At 42.7% G+C, this 14004-nt stretch overlaps 1 protein-coding gene across 7 annotated transcripts in view; it reads right to left on the bottom strand.

Moving 5' to 3' along the window:
* spag9 (sperm associated antigen 9) overlaps positions 1-14004 on the bottom strand; it is a 132588-nt gene that overhangs the window by 86235 nt on the left and 32349 nt on the right. The window lies entirely within an intron of this gene.

Below are 14004 nucleotides of genomic sequence, written 5' to 3'. Positions count from 1 at the left end.
TTCATTAAAGCAGAGTTTAAAGTGGAGCAACACAGACCAGTACAGCATTCCTCGCACAATTAACTCGTGAACCAGCTGGGACAATAGCACTGGGAGCAGAACAGTGGCACTGATGCCATTACTCCAGCAGCCTGGGTTCAATCCTGACTTTGATGCTCTCTTGTTTTCCCCAAGATCACATGGGCTTCTTCCATGTATTCTAGTCTCCTCACATGAGAGATGTAAACGAGAAGTAGGTACATTGGTCCTAGTGTAGGCAAGTGGTAGGATAAGGGGAGTCGATGGCAATGAGGCAAAATAGGAACGGATTAGTGCAGGATTTGTGCAATGAGTGCTTGATGATTGGCAAGCACGATTGGTGGGCTGAAGGTCAGCACGGTGGTGCAGCAGTAGAGTTGCTGCCTCACAGCGCCAGAGATCGGGTTCCATCCTGACTAAGGGTGCTGTCTGTACGGAGTTTGTGCGTTTTCCCTTTGACCACGTGAGTTTTCTCCGGATGCTCTGGTTTCCTCCCACACTCCAAAGACGTATAGATTTGTAGGTTAATTGGCTTTGGTAAAAATCCCTAGTGTGTAGGATAGTGCTAGTGTACGTGGATCACTGGATGGCATGGATTTGGTGGGCCGAAGGGGCCTGACCGCTCGGTATCTCTAAACTAAAATAAAGTGTGAATTATTGTCAAATCAGTGAGAGGGATTGGATTGAAAATGAAAAGCATGTAAAATATTTGAAAGATTAAATACTTGAGGAATATCAAACCTACAGTAATAAAATGGAACACGATTCTATTTCTGTCCTAGAGAGGTTAATTGAGCTTGCATTAGTAATTATTACATTCTCAAAATGTAAAAACACTGATTTGTTTGTGCTGGAGCATCTTTAATATTGTGACAAGTAAAGAATAAATATGTTGGCCCAGGAAGGTGCCAAGAACAAATGGAGAAACGATGGACAAGCTGCATTTTGTACAAACTCTGCCGTTTAGAAAATCATCTTGGAATTTCTGGACATGTGCAAATTTTGATTCCCATAAATTCCTCAGTTTCCTGTTCAATTTGCATATTACTAATTTGTAGCACACTGCAGCTACAAATTGTGGAGAATATAATTACTGTTTCTAACCAGAAAGGCTATAAGGAGAAGGGATGGAATCTATTTATTCCATGATGCGATGCAAATATTAGAGCATCCCCTAGTGATAGAACAAGTGATTGCAGGCCACTGTAAACACAATCATTGAAGAATGTGGGCTTTGCTGTCGGAGCTGGCATCTAATTGCCCATCCCCAACAATGATGGGCAGCTGTCTTCCTGAACGCTACAGATCCTGAGAAGCAAATATATTCAAATCTGGACTGTGCATCATGTATCATGCCTTCTTGATACAGTAAATATCCAGAACTATTCCAAATATATAATCTGTGAAATTCCCTTGTTTCAGATAAAAACTGCAACGTGGAATATTCTAACGAAAAACACAAGTAGCAACTACTTTGTCACACAATTGTAATATGCAAGGAAGTTTGCTCTGGGACCAGTTTTTTCCCTTTGATCTCAGATCTGTCTATCTCTTCAATTTAAACATATCCTTCTCAATCACAGCATGAAACTTTTTTTCATGTCTGACTAAATAATGGTGAGACGTCAAGTAACGGCAGGTCATGGAAAGCTCCACAATTACATTTAAATGTACAAATCATGCAATTTGTATTAATTGTGATTTAAATGGGTGCAGACCATCACAACATTGAGTTATTATAGCTCTTGCATATGTCATTAAAACTTCAAACAAATATTTCTCATAAATAATTCAAAGGAAATTGTCTCAAAAAGGAAGGGAAATTATATATTCTACCTAAAGCAGGATTTAGATTGCAAGATTAAAAATCAAATGAAACATCAAAAATAATGCACTCATTTAGACTTCAGTGACAACATTGAAATCTATAGCAACCTTACTAATTGCATCTTTATTTTGATTGACTGATTGGCAGCATGGAAATAGGCCATTTGGCGCAGTGAGCCCATGCCTTCCTCCATATCAACCATTTTCTCCTTCAGGATATCCTTCTCAGAGGCATCAAAAGCAAAAAGTAGGACCAGGACTCTACACAAGAAGTGAGCCCCGTGGAGCTGGCCTGGGAGTACAGGAACTGGCTGCCACATCAGCAGCAACTGCTCCCTCTGCTTGGGCTAGAGGCCCAGCAACTAGCCTCTTGTCAGCCACCCTTTGTGTACCAGAGATCTGATCGTAATGCACTGACAGCCCACTCCTGTCACCAGAGGCCTTGCAACTCAGTATCATCCACCCTACAGATACTGCAACAGCATTAGATGGTCATGAAAAGAGGATCTCACTTTACAGCACGTTGAGATTTTAAAAATGAATCAAAGTTATTTTCATGCATTTTAATTTTCTGGCAAAAATAATGATGACTGATGATGCACAATAACACGAAATTAAGGGATTTCCTTTTCAATCTTCTTATCCTCTTGTTTTTGATAGCCCTAGCATCAAAAGAACAGATAATGATGGAAACAACATTCAGTATGTTGTAAATGCAATTGAAAGAAGTGGAGAGCTAAAAATGTACCAAGTCATCGGGATTATATTTCCTCTCAATGCAATGGTAGCAGCACAGATTCCTGCACTGAAACAGAGCTGGCAAGCAAAGGGGGACAGAGACTCAAGCTCTGCTTAAATATTAAAAAGATGAGAAATGCACAAGAGTATTTTAATTAGTTTAGTTTATTGTCACATGCAATGAGGTATAATGAAAAGCTTTTGTTGCTAGCTAGCCAGTCAGCAGAAAGACAATTAGTATCTGCAATAAACAGCTTTAAGGAATTTGTATGATATTTCATTGTCACATGTTAGGCATTTTGGTTCCAAATTGCTTATTCGAGAGTTTGAAGGGCATGTGCTGCTTGTTATATGTACATTAATTGCAGGACATAAACAAACTTGTTTCCATGACTGTTACTTCAGCAGCACAACTCACTCAATTCAAAGATAGACACAAAATGCTGGAGTAACTCAGTGGGTCAGGTAGCAAAGGAACAGGTCGAGACCCTTCTTCAGACTGAGAGTCAGGGGAAAGGAAAACGAGAGATATAGACGGCACATAGAACAAATGAATGAAAGATATGCAAAAGTCCATATCAGTCAATTCAAACTTATCATACGACTAACGCTAAAGATGAAAAACAATGACATTTATAGATTCAAGATAGTTTATTGTCATGTGTCCCAGATAGGACAATGACATTCTTGCTTTGCTTCAGTACAACAGAATATAGAAGGCATGAATACAGAACAGATCAGTGTCCATATACCATTGTATAAATATATACACACATGAATAAATAAAACAGTTAAATGCAAATAAACAGATAATGGGCTATTAATGTTCAGAGTTTTGTTTGAGTTGAGTTCAAAGCCTGATGGCTGTGGGGAAGAAGCTGTTTCTGAATCTGGACATTGCAGTCTTCAGGCTCCTGTACCTTCTACCTGAAGGTAGCAGGGAGATGAGTGTGTGGCCAGGATGACGTGGGTCCTTGATGAAGCTGCCAGCCTTTTTGAGGCAGCGACTGCGATAAATCCCCTCGATGGTAGGGAGGTCAGAGCCGATGATGGACTGGGCAGTGTTTACTACTTTTTGTAGTTTTTTTCGCTCCTGGGCACTCAAGTTGCCGAACCAAGCCACGATGCAACCGGTCAGCATGCTCTCTACTGTGCACCTGTAGAAGTTAGAGAGAGTCCACCTTGACAAACCGACTCTCCGTAATCTTCTCAGGGAGTAGAGGCGCTGATGTGCTTTCTTTATAATAGCATCAGTGTTCTCAGACCAGGAGAGATCTTCAGAGATGTGCACGCCCAGGAATTTGAAGCTCTTGACCCTTTCCACCATCGACACGTCCCCATCCTACCCCTTCCAAAGTCCACAATCAGTTCCTTGGTTTTGTTGGTGTTGAGAGCCAGGTTATTGTACTGGCACCATATGGTCAGTCGGTCGATCTCACTTCTATACTCCGACTCGTCCAGTGATACGTCCCACAACAGTGGTGTCGTCAGCAAACTTGATGATGGAGTTCGTACTATGACCTGCTACGCAGTCATGAGTATAGAGGGAGTATAGAGGGAGTACAGCAGGGGGCTGAGAAAAAGTCAAAAGCAATAGATGAGGGAAATTTTACAAACAGAACTCGGGTCAGGAAGTCTCATGGGGAAAGAAGCAGAGCCAATGTGTCACATCAATGGCCTTTCATCAGAACTGGACTGACATGATACACACTGGAATTAACAATTTCAGGTAACCAATGTTAGGTTCGAAGGCTGTGTCTGTTAGGTTAGACAAGCACACCTCTTCAACCCTCACCCTGAACACCGGCGTTCCACAGGGCTGTGTGATGTGTGCTGCCCCATCCACATCAACGGGACGGAGGTGGAACGTGTTTCCAGCTTCAGGTTCCTGGGGGTCAACATCTCCGATGACCTCTCTTGGACCCACAATACCTCAACTCTGGTCAAGAAGGCTCACCAGCGTCTCTTCTTCCTGAGGAGACTGAAGAAGGTCCATCTGTCTCCTCAGATTCTGGTGAACTTCTACCGCTGCACCATTGAGAGCATCCTTACCAACTGTATCACAGTAAGGTATGGCAACTGCTCTGTCTCCGACCGGAAGGCACTGCAGAGGGTGGTGAAAATTGCCCAACGCATCTCCGGTTCCTCGCTCCCCTCCATTGAGTCTTTCCAAAGCAAGCGTTGACTGCGGAGGGCGCTCAGCATCGCCAAGGACTGCTCTCACCCCAACCATGGACAGTTTACCCTCCTACCATCCGGGAGGCGCTACAGGTCTCTCCGTTGTCGGACCAGCAGGTCCAGGAACAGCTTCTTCCCTGCGGCTGTCACACTACTCAACACTGTACCTCGGTGACTGCCAATCACCCCCCCCCCCCCCTCCCCGGACACTCCTCCCACAGGAAAAACACTATGACTGTATGCATGTAATAGATTTATTTATTGCTCATATCTATGTCGCTCTTCCAGGGAGATGCTAACTGCATTTCGTTGTCTCTGTACTGTACACTGACAATGACAATTAAAGTTGAATCTGAATCTGTGTCTAATCAGAAAGCAAGATGATGTTCCTCAAATTTATGCTGGCCCGCACTTAAACTGTAGAAGCTGCCAAACATAGGGAACTGTTAAAAGGTCAGAGAATTAAAGTAAAAGCAACTGAAAGCAGACTAAACAGAAGTGTCTACAAACCAATTTGTGGTTAGAAACACTTCCTGTGATTCACTTTTATTTTTTCTCAGGTTGGTATGCTGCACTGACTATGCAGTATCCATTATATTGAAAGAAATCAAATGGAGATATTCTCTTGGTCTGTCTTCCATTCTATCACAGACACTGCCTTATCTCTCCACTCCTCCCTCTTCCTGCAACGTCTGGGAATCAAACATGTTTTAATTTGATTTCTGTTCTGATGGAGGCTGATTGGCGTGGCCTGAATATGTCCAGTATTATACAGTCTTTCCCAAATCACTGGACATGGCAAACATCTCTCAACTCCTGGTGTCTATTGCTAGCAAATATAACATTTAGTGATCACTGTTGCAGGAAGTGTGGCAGCAGGGATCTACAAATAGCAAAGTGACTCAGAACAATCTGCAGCTTTGGATGTACACGCAGTTCCATTCAATCGTATGGTTAATATCATTGGACATAATTCGTCTGAACCTTTCCCAAAGGTCATTCACCATCCACCTGAGGGCAGGCAGGGATTGGCTTAATAATCGATGCATAAAAAGCACTAGCTCCAACATGCTACGTAGCATCCTTTCTTTCTTGGGAATGTCAGCCTAGATCTTGTCTTCAATTCTTTGAGAACTCAAGCCCTCAAGGAAAATTGTTTGTTAAATTAGAGCTGAGAGAGCAATGGAAAACAAAGCAAGAAAAGCAGATGCTGGAAATCTGCAATGAAAGCAGAAAACGCTGGGAACATTCAGCAGGTCAGGCGGCATCCAGAGAGAGAGAAACAGAGTCAGCGTCAAGTAATGATGCGAAGACAAGTCACTGATTTGAGATTGTGTCTCTATTCCTCTTTCTGTAGATGCTGTTGAGCTGCTGAATATCATATAACCATATAACAATTACAGCACGGAAACAGGCCATCTCGGCCCTACAAGTCCATGCCGAACAATTATTTTCCCTTAGTCCCACCTGCCTGCACTCATACCATAACCCTCCATTCCCTTCTCATCCATATGCCTATCCAATTTATTTTAAAATGATACCAACGAACCTGCCTCCACCACTTCCACTGGAAGCTCATTTCACACCGCTACCACTCTCTGAGTAAAGAAGTTCCCCCTCATGTTACCCCTAAACTTCTGTCCCTTAATTCTGAAGTCATGTCCTCTTGTTTGAATCTTCCCTATTCTCAAAAGGAAAAGCTTGTCCACATCAACTCTGTCTATCCCTCTCATCATTTTAAAGACCTCTATCAAGTCCCCCCCTTAACCTTCTGCGCTCCAGAGAATAAAGACCTAACTTATTCAACCTTTCTCTGTAACTTAGTTGTTGAAACCCAGGCAACATTCTAGTAAATCTCCTCTGTACTCTCTCTATTTTGTTGACATCCTTCCTATAATTGGGCGTCACCAGCCATTTCTTTCTTTTTTCCAAAAGGCTATGTTTAATTAATTACCCCAACTTTCCCCCCAAAATAATCTATTTAATTCCTACAATGATCATACTTTGGACATTCATCTTTTAAAATTTAATTTTATTCATACTTCCATTAAAAAAGCATTATTAAAAAGGGAGATTAATTTTTCCAATGTGGTATGACTTACCAGAAATGTGATTCTAAGACCACAAGGGGTAGAACTCCACAGGACTCAGGCTGAATTCTACTTTTACAATTAAATCTCCACCTCCCTCCTCTCAAAGAACACAACACAAGCCTAGTCAATTTCATTGGACTGAAAATCTCTGGCATTGATGACAGCTTTGTAAATATCTTCAAAAATGTTGAACGTGAAGACTAAAGTGTACTAGATACTCTAGCAATGGATTAAGTGTTCACGAAGGAACTGCAGATGCTGGAAAAATCGAAGGTAGACAAAAATGCTGGAGAAACTCAGCGGGTGAGGCAGCTTCTATGGAGTGAAGGAATAGCTGACGTTTCAGGTCGAGACCCTCAGTCTGAGGGTCTCGACCCGAAACGTCGCCCATTTCCTTCGCTCCATAGATGCTACTTCACCCGCTGAGTTTCCCCAGCATTTTTGTCTACCTAGCAATGGATTAACTTGCTTTTATATAAAGAACTTCAAATCTTCAGATTTAATATTTGGATTCACTTTAGGGTTGCGTGTTTGAGATTTTTCATTCCATTGGCTTGGAATTTCCAGTGACAGATCAATTTCCCTTAGACCACACAACTAAATGTTCACTTTTTACATATTTGTGGCCTTTATTTCAGAACCAGACAGCACATACTGGAAAGGCTGGTTATCACAAACTCTTGAATTCTATGTTGAGTTCTGAAGGCTGGTACATGCAGAGTTGAAAGATGAATTGTTGTTCTTTGAGTTTACATTAGACTTCATTAAATTTACAAGATGCCAAAGACATAGATCAAAATGGAAATGGGATGGATAATTAAAGTGATAGAAAGATCAGTGTTCAGCATAGTAATTCAATCATCTAAAGTAGAAGAGACACATTGTTCGCTATGCACTGGATTGGAAGTCGCATGCAAATTGGTTGTTTAACTGGAAAAATGCTCTAGTGCTTCCACGGTGAAAGAGTAAAAGGGACCACCTGCACCTGCATGAGAAAGGGTGATCAAAACTGATGCCATGAAATTGGGAGAATACAGTGTCGTTTATATAACTTTGAGAATGTGTAATGAAAAATGGTTGCTTCCCTGTACCTTGTGATGGAGATTGAGCTGCGATCCAGAATGAAAGCTGGCAGTAAAGATGCCAATCTTTGAAGAGCAGGAAACTGCACAAATCAGTCATAAATGTACTATGGAGAATGCAAGGGTGGGGGCTTGGTTATAGAGTCACAGAGTGGTACAGCGTGGAAACAACTTGCCCACACCAGCCAACATGTCCCAGCTACACTTGTCCCACCTGCCTGCGCCTGCTCCATATCCCATATGTACATCTGGTTCAAATAAAAAGGTGCAGCCACAGCAAGTGACATGACTCCATGGAATGTCTGTCTGTGTGGGATTTGTGGACGTCTTTTCTACAATGCTACTTGGACCCCCTCTGGCTCATTTCTGTCAACAGCACCATTCATTGAGCTATGCAGAATCAGAGGACTAAATGAAGCCATGTGATTAAAACGTGTAGGTATAAAATGTTTACGTGACCGTGAGGCTGCTAATTCCCGTCCCACTTAGGCGACTGGGCTGTCACCACATGGTCGCCGGGGTGTTACCTGTATGGTCTTGAGTAGTTTCCTCAGCCGTCTAAAGAATGGTAGCGTTTTTCTGTTCGCTGCTGGATTTTGAAATGTTCAAAACTTTTCGGTGACAGTTGGCTTGTCGTAGGTTGTCGCCAGTGCTGACTTTGGTGAATTCCATTAGCGACTACCTACATCAACCAGCGACAGGTAGCGGTGACTGAATTGTCTTCAGTTGTCGCCGACAGGGTCTTACCTTGTCACGGGTGGACGCAGGTTGTCTTAGGTTGTCGCCTGTGTGGTCGTAGGTGGACGTTCTACTAGGCCTGTCCCACTTAGGGGACTCTTTAGGCGACTGCCAGGGACTAGTTTTAATGGAATTCACCTACGACAACACCTATGTCAACTTACGATGACCTACCACAACAAAACTTGTCACCACTGTCGCCAAAACATTTTCAACATATTGAACATTTTGTAGCAGTCGCCTGTAGTCGCCCCAAAAAATGGCCAAGTGGGACAGGCCCATAATGGGTGGCCGGTTGCTGCTTGCTGTAGCTGGATGTCGATTGGGTGGTAGGTTGTTTTAGACATTGTCGTGGGGGGGTACAGTCGGCGATTTTTCGGGGACCTGCTACGACTATAACAGTCCCTGGCAGTCGCTGAAAAAAATCACCTAAGTGGGACAGGCCCTTTAATGCTTTTTGTAAAGCTGGAGGGTCAAGTAGGTGGAAACTTTTTTTTTTTTTTAATCAATGGAAATGTTGCTGTATGATAAATTCTTGTAATTTCTTTTAAAAAAATGTAGATACGTGTTGGGAATACATTTACATTTCAATTACCTATAATCTTGCAGTCAAAACTGGAAAGAAAGTTTACCAGTGTAATTGGCACTGACCTGCTGCAGCTCCTGGTTTCCGTCACTAGATGGCATGAGTATAGCAATTAATGCGAGGGCTGCAGCACTGTCACACTTGGAAATTGTAAGGTTATCTTTCCATATCAGAAATAACACTCAAAAGAACACTCAACATTAAGTATTATAGAAATCATAGTCATTTGAGAGGAGTAGAATTAGGCCATACGGCCCATCGAGTCTACTCTGCCATTCAATCATGGCTGATCGATCTTTCCCTCCTAACCCCATTCTCCTGCCTTTTCCCCATAACCCCTGACACCCGCACTAATCAACAATTGTCACTTTGGAACAATGCTGTGCTGTAAAGATATTTTTGCGTTTGCATGTTCTCTTTCACAACATTAGGACACCTCAAAACACTAGTCAGTGAAGTGTAGTTATAGGTTACAAGTGACTGCCTTATGGAGAACCATATAAACGAGTGTTAAGGGGCTGTCCCACTGCAGCGACCTAATCTGCAAGTTAAGAAGAGTGCCTTCGACCTTCAAGCTCGAGGGCACTCGCCTGGAAAACCTTGAGCTGGATCGACTGTCCGCATTGAAGCGACGAGCTGGATCGTCCGACCGCACACACACACACACACACACACACACAAAGACACCGCAAAGGCGGGGGCCAGGGAAAGCAGGGGAGCGCTGTCTGAAATTCACACCCACGATGAAGAGGAAGGTAAACAGCTGGCACAATGTATGGTAAGTCCTTTAGAGAACGCGGAAGGGAAGAGAAGGGGAGAGAGGGGAAGGAGAAGGAGTGGAGACACTTTTAAAAAGTTTAATAAAGTTTAGCGGGCATTTTACCTACCGGTCGGTTTTCCTTAGTCCTGAAAACTACAATGAGCCAATTAAAATGCCCGGTCAACGAAGGAGATTGCCTACGGCTGCCCTCAACTGCCTGTAACTAAATAGCGACCCCACTCCACTGCACTACGAATGAAAAAGAACCATGCCGACCAAATTTTATTTGCGGAAAATTTTTCAACATGCTGAAAAATTTCCGCGACCTTGCTGAGGCCACGAGTATTCGGGAACTTCCCTCGAGCATGAAGGAGAGTTCCAGTGACCATAGGACCTCCAGTCAACCATGCTGCGAGTTTGAGTCGAGGGCAAACGCGTCTAAATACGCAAATTATGTCGCCGTAGTGGGGACAGCCCCTTTAGGGTGAGTGGGGAGATGGATTTGCCAGATGCTGCGGGCATCTTCTGCCTTTTGGGAATGTGCTTTGTGGCAACATCATTGCATCTTGCAGAGAAATCTGAATCATTGAATTAAGTGCCCAGGTCTAATTACACATTGCCCTTGGTTAGCCTATGTCTTTATTTAAACATATTGCTGGGCGGTCACGGGTACTAGATGCAAACTGTTCAGGTTACCAACAGTTCTCGGCAATGGAACTCAGGGCCTATACTGTGGACAGGCTAGATGCAGGAAAAATTATCCCCATGTTGGGGAAGTCCAGAACCAGAGCTCACAGTTTAAAATAAGGCGCAAGCCATTTAGGACTGAGATGAAGAAAACATTTTCACCCAGAGAGTTGTGAATCTGTGGAATTATCTGCCACAGAAGGCAGTGGAGGCCGATTCACTGGATGTTTTCAAGAGAGTTAGTTTTAGCTCTTGGGGCTAACGAAATCAAGGGGAATGGGGAAAAAACAGGAACGGGGTACTGATTTTGGATGATCAGCCATGATCATATTGAATGGCGGTCGGTGCTGGCTCAAAGAGGCCTATTCCTGCACCTATTTTCTACGTTTCTATGTCTATGTTGTATTGCGGGAGAGATGGCAGCCTATTTACACACAGCAACGTCACATGGTTAGAAAATCTGCTCCAGCTGACAGAGAGGTTAGTTCCATCCTACAACCTTCTGACTGAAGTGAGAGCCAAAGTGTAAATACAGGATGGTTAAGCAAGAAGTCTGAAGTTATATTTAGAATTTAAACATATTTGTTTACCATGTAACTTTCTTAGCGCACTAAAATACATTACTGCAAAACAATTTGGTTGCATCTTTCCTCCTATCCCAGGCCCCAAGTTCCAGCTAAGCAAAAAGGAACTGAAACTAGTTCTCCAGTTCCTACTTGTTAAACCATTCAGGATACAAGCCTGGTCCGGATTTCCCAGTGAAGCTGCTGATGTGGCTCTTTCACCAGCAGCTTCCCTTTTACCAACTTCACTGGGACGACGCGTCAACCATTCACATCCAAAGAAAGGTCACCTTTTAATTGTGGCTTTCAGATGCTAGGTTTAACAACACTATATACTTTACTACAAAGAACATTTTGAAATGCAGTTTATGAAATGAGGAAACTACTCAAATGAAGCACAGCAAATTCCACAACAGCATGATCTTGGCCAAGTATTTTTCAGAAGTATTAGTCAAGTCATGTCAAGAGAGTTTATCGTCATGTATTGTATTAGTTGGCTTATCGGTTAAAACGACCTTGCCTTTTCTGCAAATGGTGTTGTAGGGTCAAAGTCAAAGGTCTGAAAGCACGTACCACCAGATTCAGAACAGCTTCCTCCCCAATATTATCAGACCACTGATAAGCCAAGGGTGTAGTCCCGATCTCCCAACCTTTCTCATTGTGGCCTTTGTACTTTTTTTTTTTTAATTTTAATCTGCATTTTCTCTGTAGCTGTACCACAATAATGCTTTTAACAGTATACTCCACTCTGTATTTATTTCTTTGTACTTGTGTATTGCTAGATTGTACTCATGTACAGTATTATTTGACTGATAGCATGCCAACAACGTTTATCTATGTACACATGACAATAATAAACCAATGCCAATTCCTCAACATTATTTTCTTATGTAAATCAAGTACAAGCAGGTTGACAGGACTAGAGGGTCTGAACTATAATGAGACGTTGGCCAGGCCAGGACTTCATGTCTTGGAGTGTAGGAGGCTGAGAGGTGATCTCCACGAGTAGTAGCTCTACGCATTAACCAAAAATCTGCAGCCTCCTTTTGCTCTGGTATTTTATTTAATTCACATGTTTAATCGCTAATATTTTATTATTAATGTTTATGTGTCATTCCTAACTGTCACTGTATGTTATGTTGGCGGGCGGAGCACCAAGGCAAATTCCTTGTATGTGACTACTTGGCTAACAAACTTATTCATTTGTTCATTCATCTTATGGAGGTGTACAAAATCACAAGTGGGGGAATAGAGTGAATGCAGAGTCCTTTACCTAGCACAGTGGAATCAAGATTCAAGGTCATAGTTTATGGTGAGGGGCAAGATTTAATACGAACCTGAGGGGCAACTTTTTTCCACTCAGAGCGTAGCAGATGAATGGAAGGAGCTGCCAAAGGAGGTCGTTGAGGCAGGTACTATAACAGCATTTAAGACACTGTAAAAGGGTCAGACTTTAGTATATTACATCATCTTAAACAACCTGCCTCATTCACAACATGGCCTCTTCAATATACAGGTTTACTTTGACAGACACACCTGCCAGTGTCCCTGTGAGATTGTGGACTGATGTTACCCTTGAATTAAGCCCAAAATGTTTTAAAATTCTTATCAAATTTGAGATAGTTTTCTGGAGTTTATGCTGGAATGCAAATAGCACAAGCACCAGTTCAAACTTGAGAAAACCATTAGAAACTTTCCTTTCATTCTGCACCTCTATGCAATCTGCCACCTCCTTTTACATGTGTAGGAAGGAACTGCAGATGCTGGTTTAAACCGAAGATAGACACAAAAAGCTGGAGTCACTCTGTCCCGCTGGGTTACTCTGGCTTTGTGTCCACCTCCTTTTGCATGTCCATCTTTGTTGGTAACATGGAGCCACTTTCTCCACGTTAGGCAACAGTTTTGATTGGCTACCTCATTTTTTCCTGACTGCACAGTAGTGGCCACATGGCCCATCAAATCCATGCAGATTGGCAGAAAGTCACATCAATCTCATTCACACACTTACTTCCCTGTAACCAATCCTTTCTCACAACCCATTAACTTCATTCTGATTCTCCTTCCATGCATCTGCACAAGGGGCACTTTACAGAAGCCGATTAGACAGACCACCATCTCTGCAAGCTTGAGATATGGGAGGACATCCAGGTGGAGTAGACTTGATGGGCTGAATGGCCTAATTCTGCTCCTACGTCTTGTGATCTTCCGATAATGAGTACAAGGAAAGCGACATGGTTGGAGGGAGAAGATGCAAACTGCAGACAGACACAACAGCGAGGCTAAGACTGAAACCAGGTCAGTGCAGTTGAGGCAGCTACGTTCACCAGTGACATTTCAGTGGGGGAATAGAGGGAGTACTCTGCTGCTGGAAGATCCTCCTCTCCAGAGATCCGTTAATCCTCGCCATTCCAAGGCACTATTTTGAAGAGCAGTGATATTTTTACATTAATGTCATCTTCAACGCCTTTTTGATGACTGGAGGTTAAAGATCACCCAGCAGTGTGCAACATACACATGATGACTAGGCCAAGATTTAGCTCACAATCATACCTCCAAAAATCAACTCCAAGTTCATCTGTCTGCCGAGAAACAGAGCATCGAATAGGCTGATCAACAACAGACATTTGGCTGAACATCCAACAGACAAATACACAACGCAATTTTTCTCCCATCATCAAAAGTAACCCAATTAAATTGCACAAAACAAATATAAACAGGACTGTTCAATTTCATA

Source organism: Amblyraja radiata, chromosome 26 (genome assembly GCF_010909765.2).
Source record: "Amblyraja radiata isolate CabotCenter1 chromosome 26, sAmbRad1.1.pri, whole genome shotgun sequence".
NCBI lineage: Eukaryota > Metazoa > Chordata > Chondrichthyes > Rajiformes > Rajidae > Amblyraja > Amblyraja radiata.
This window is presented reverse-complemented; position numbering and strand designations above follow the sequence as displayed.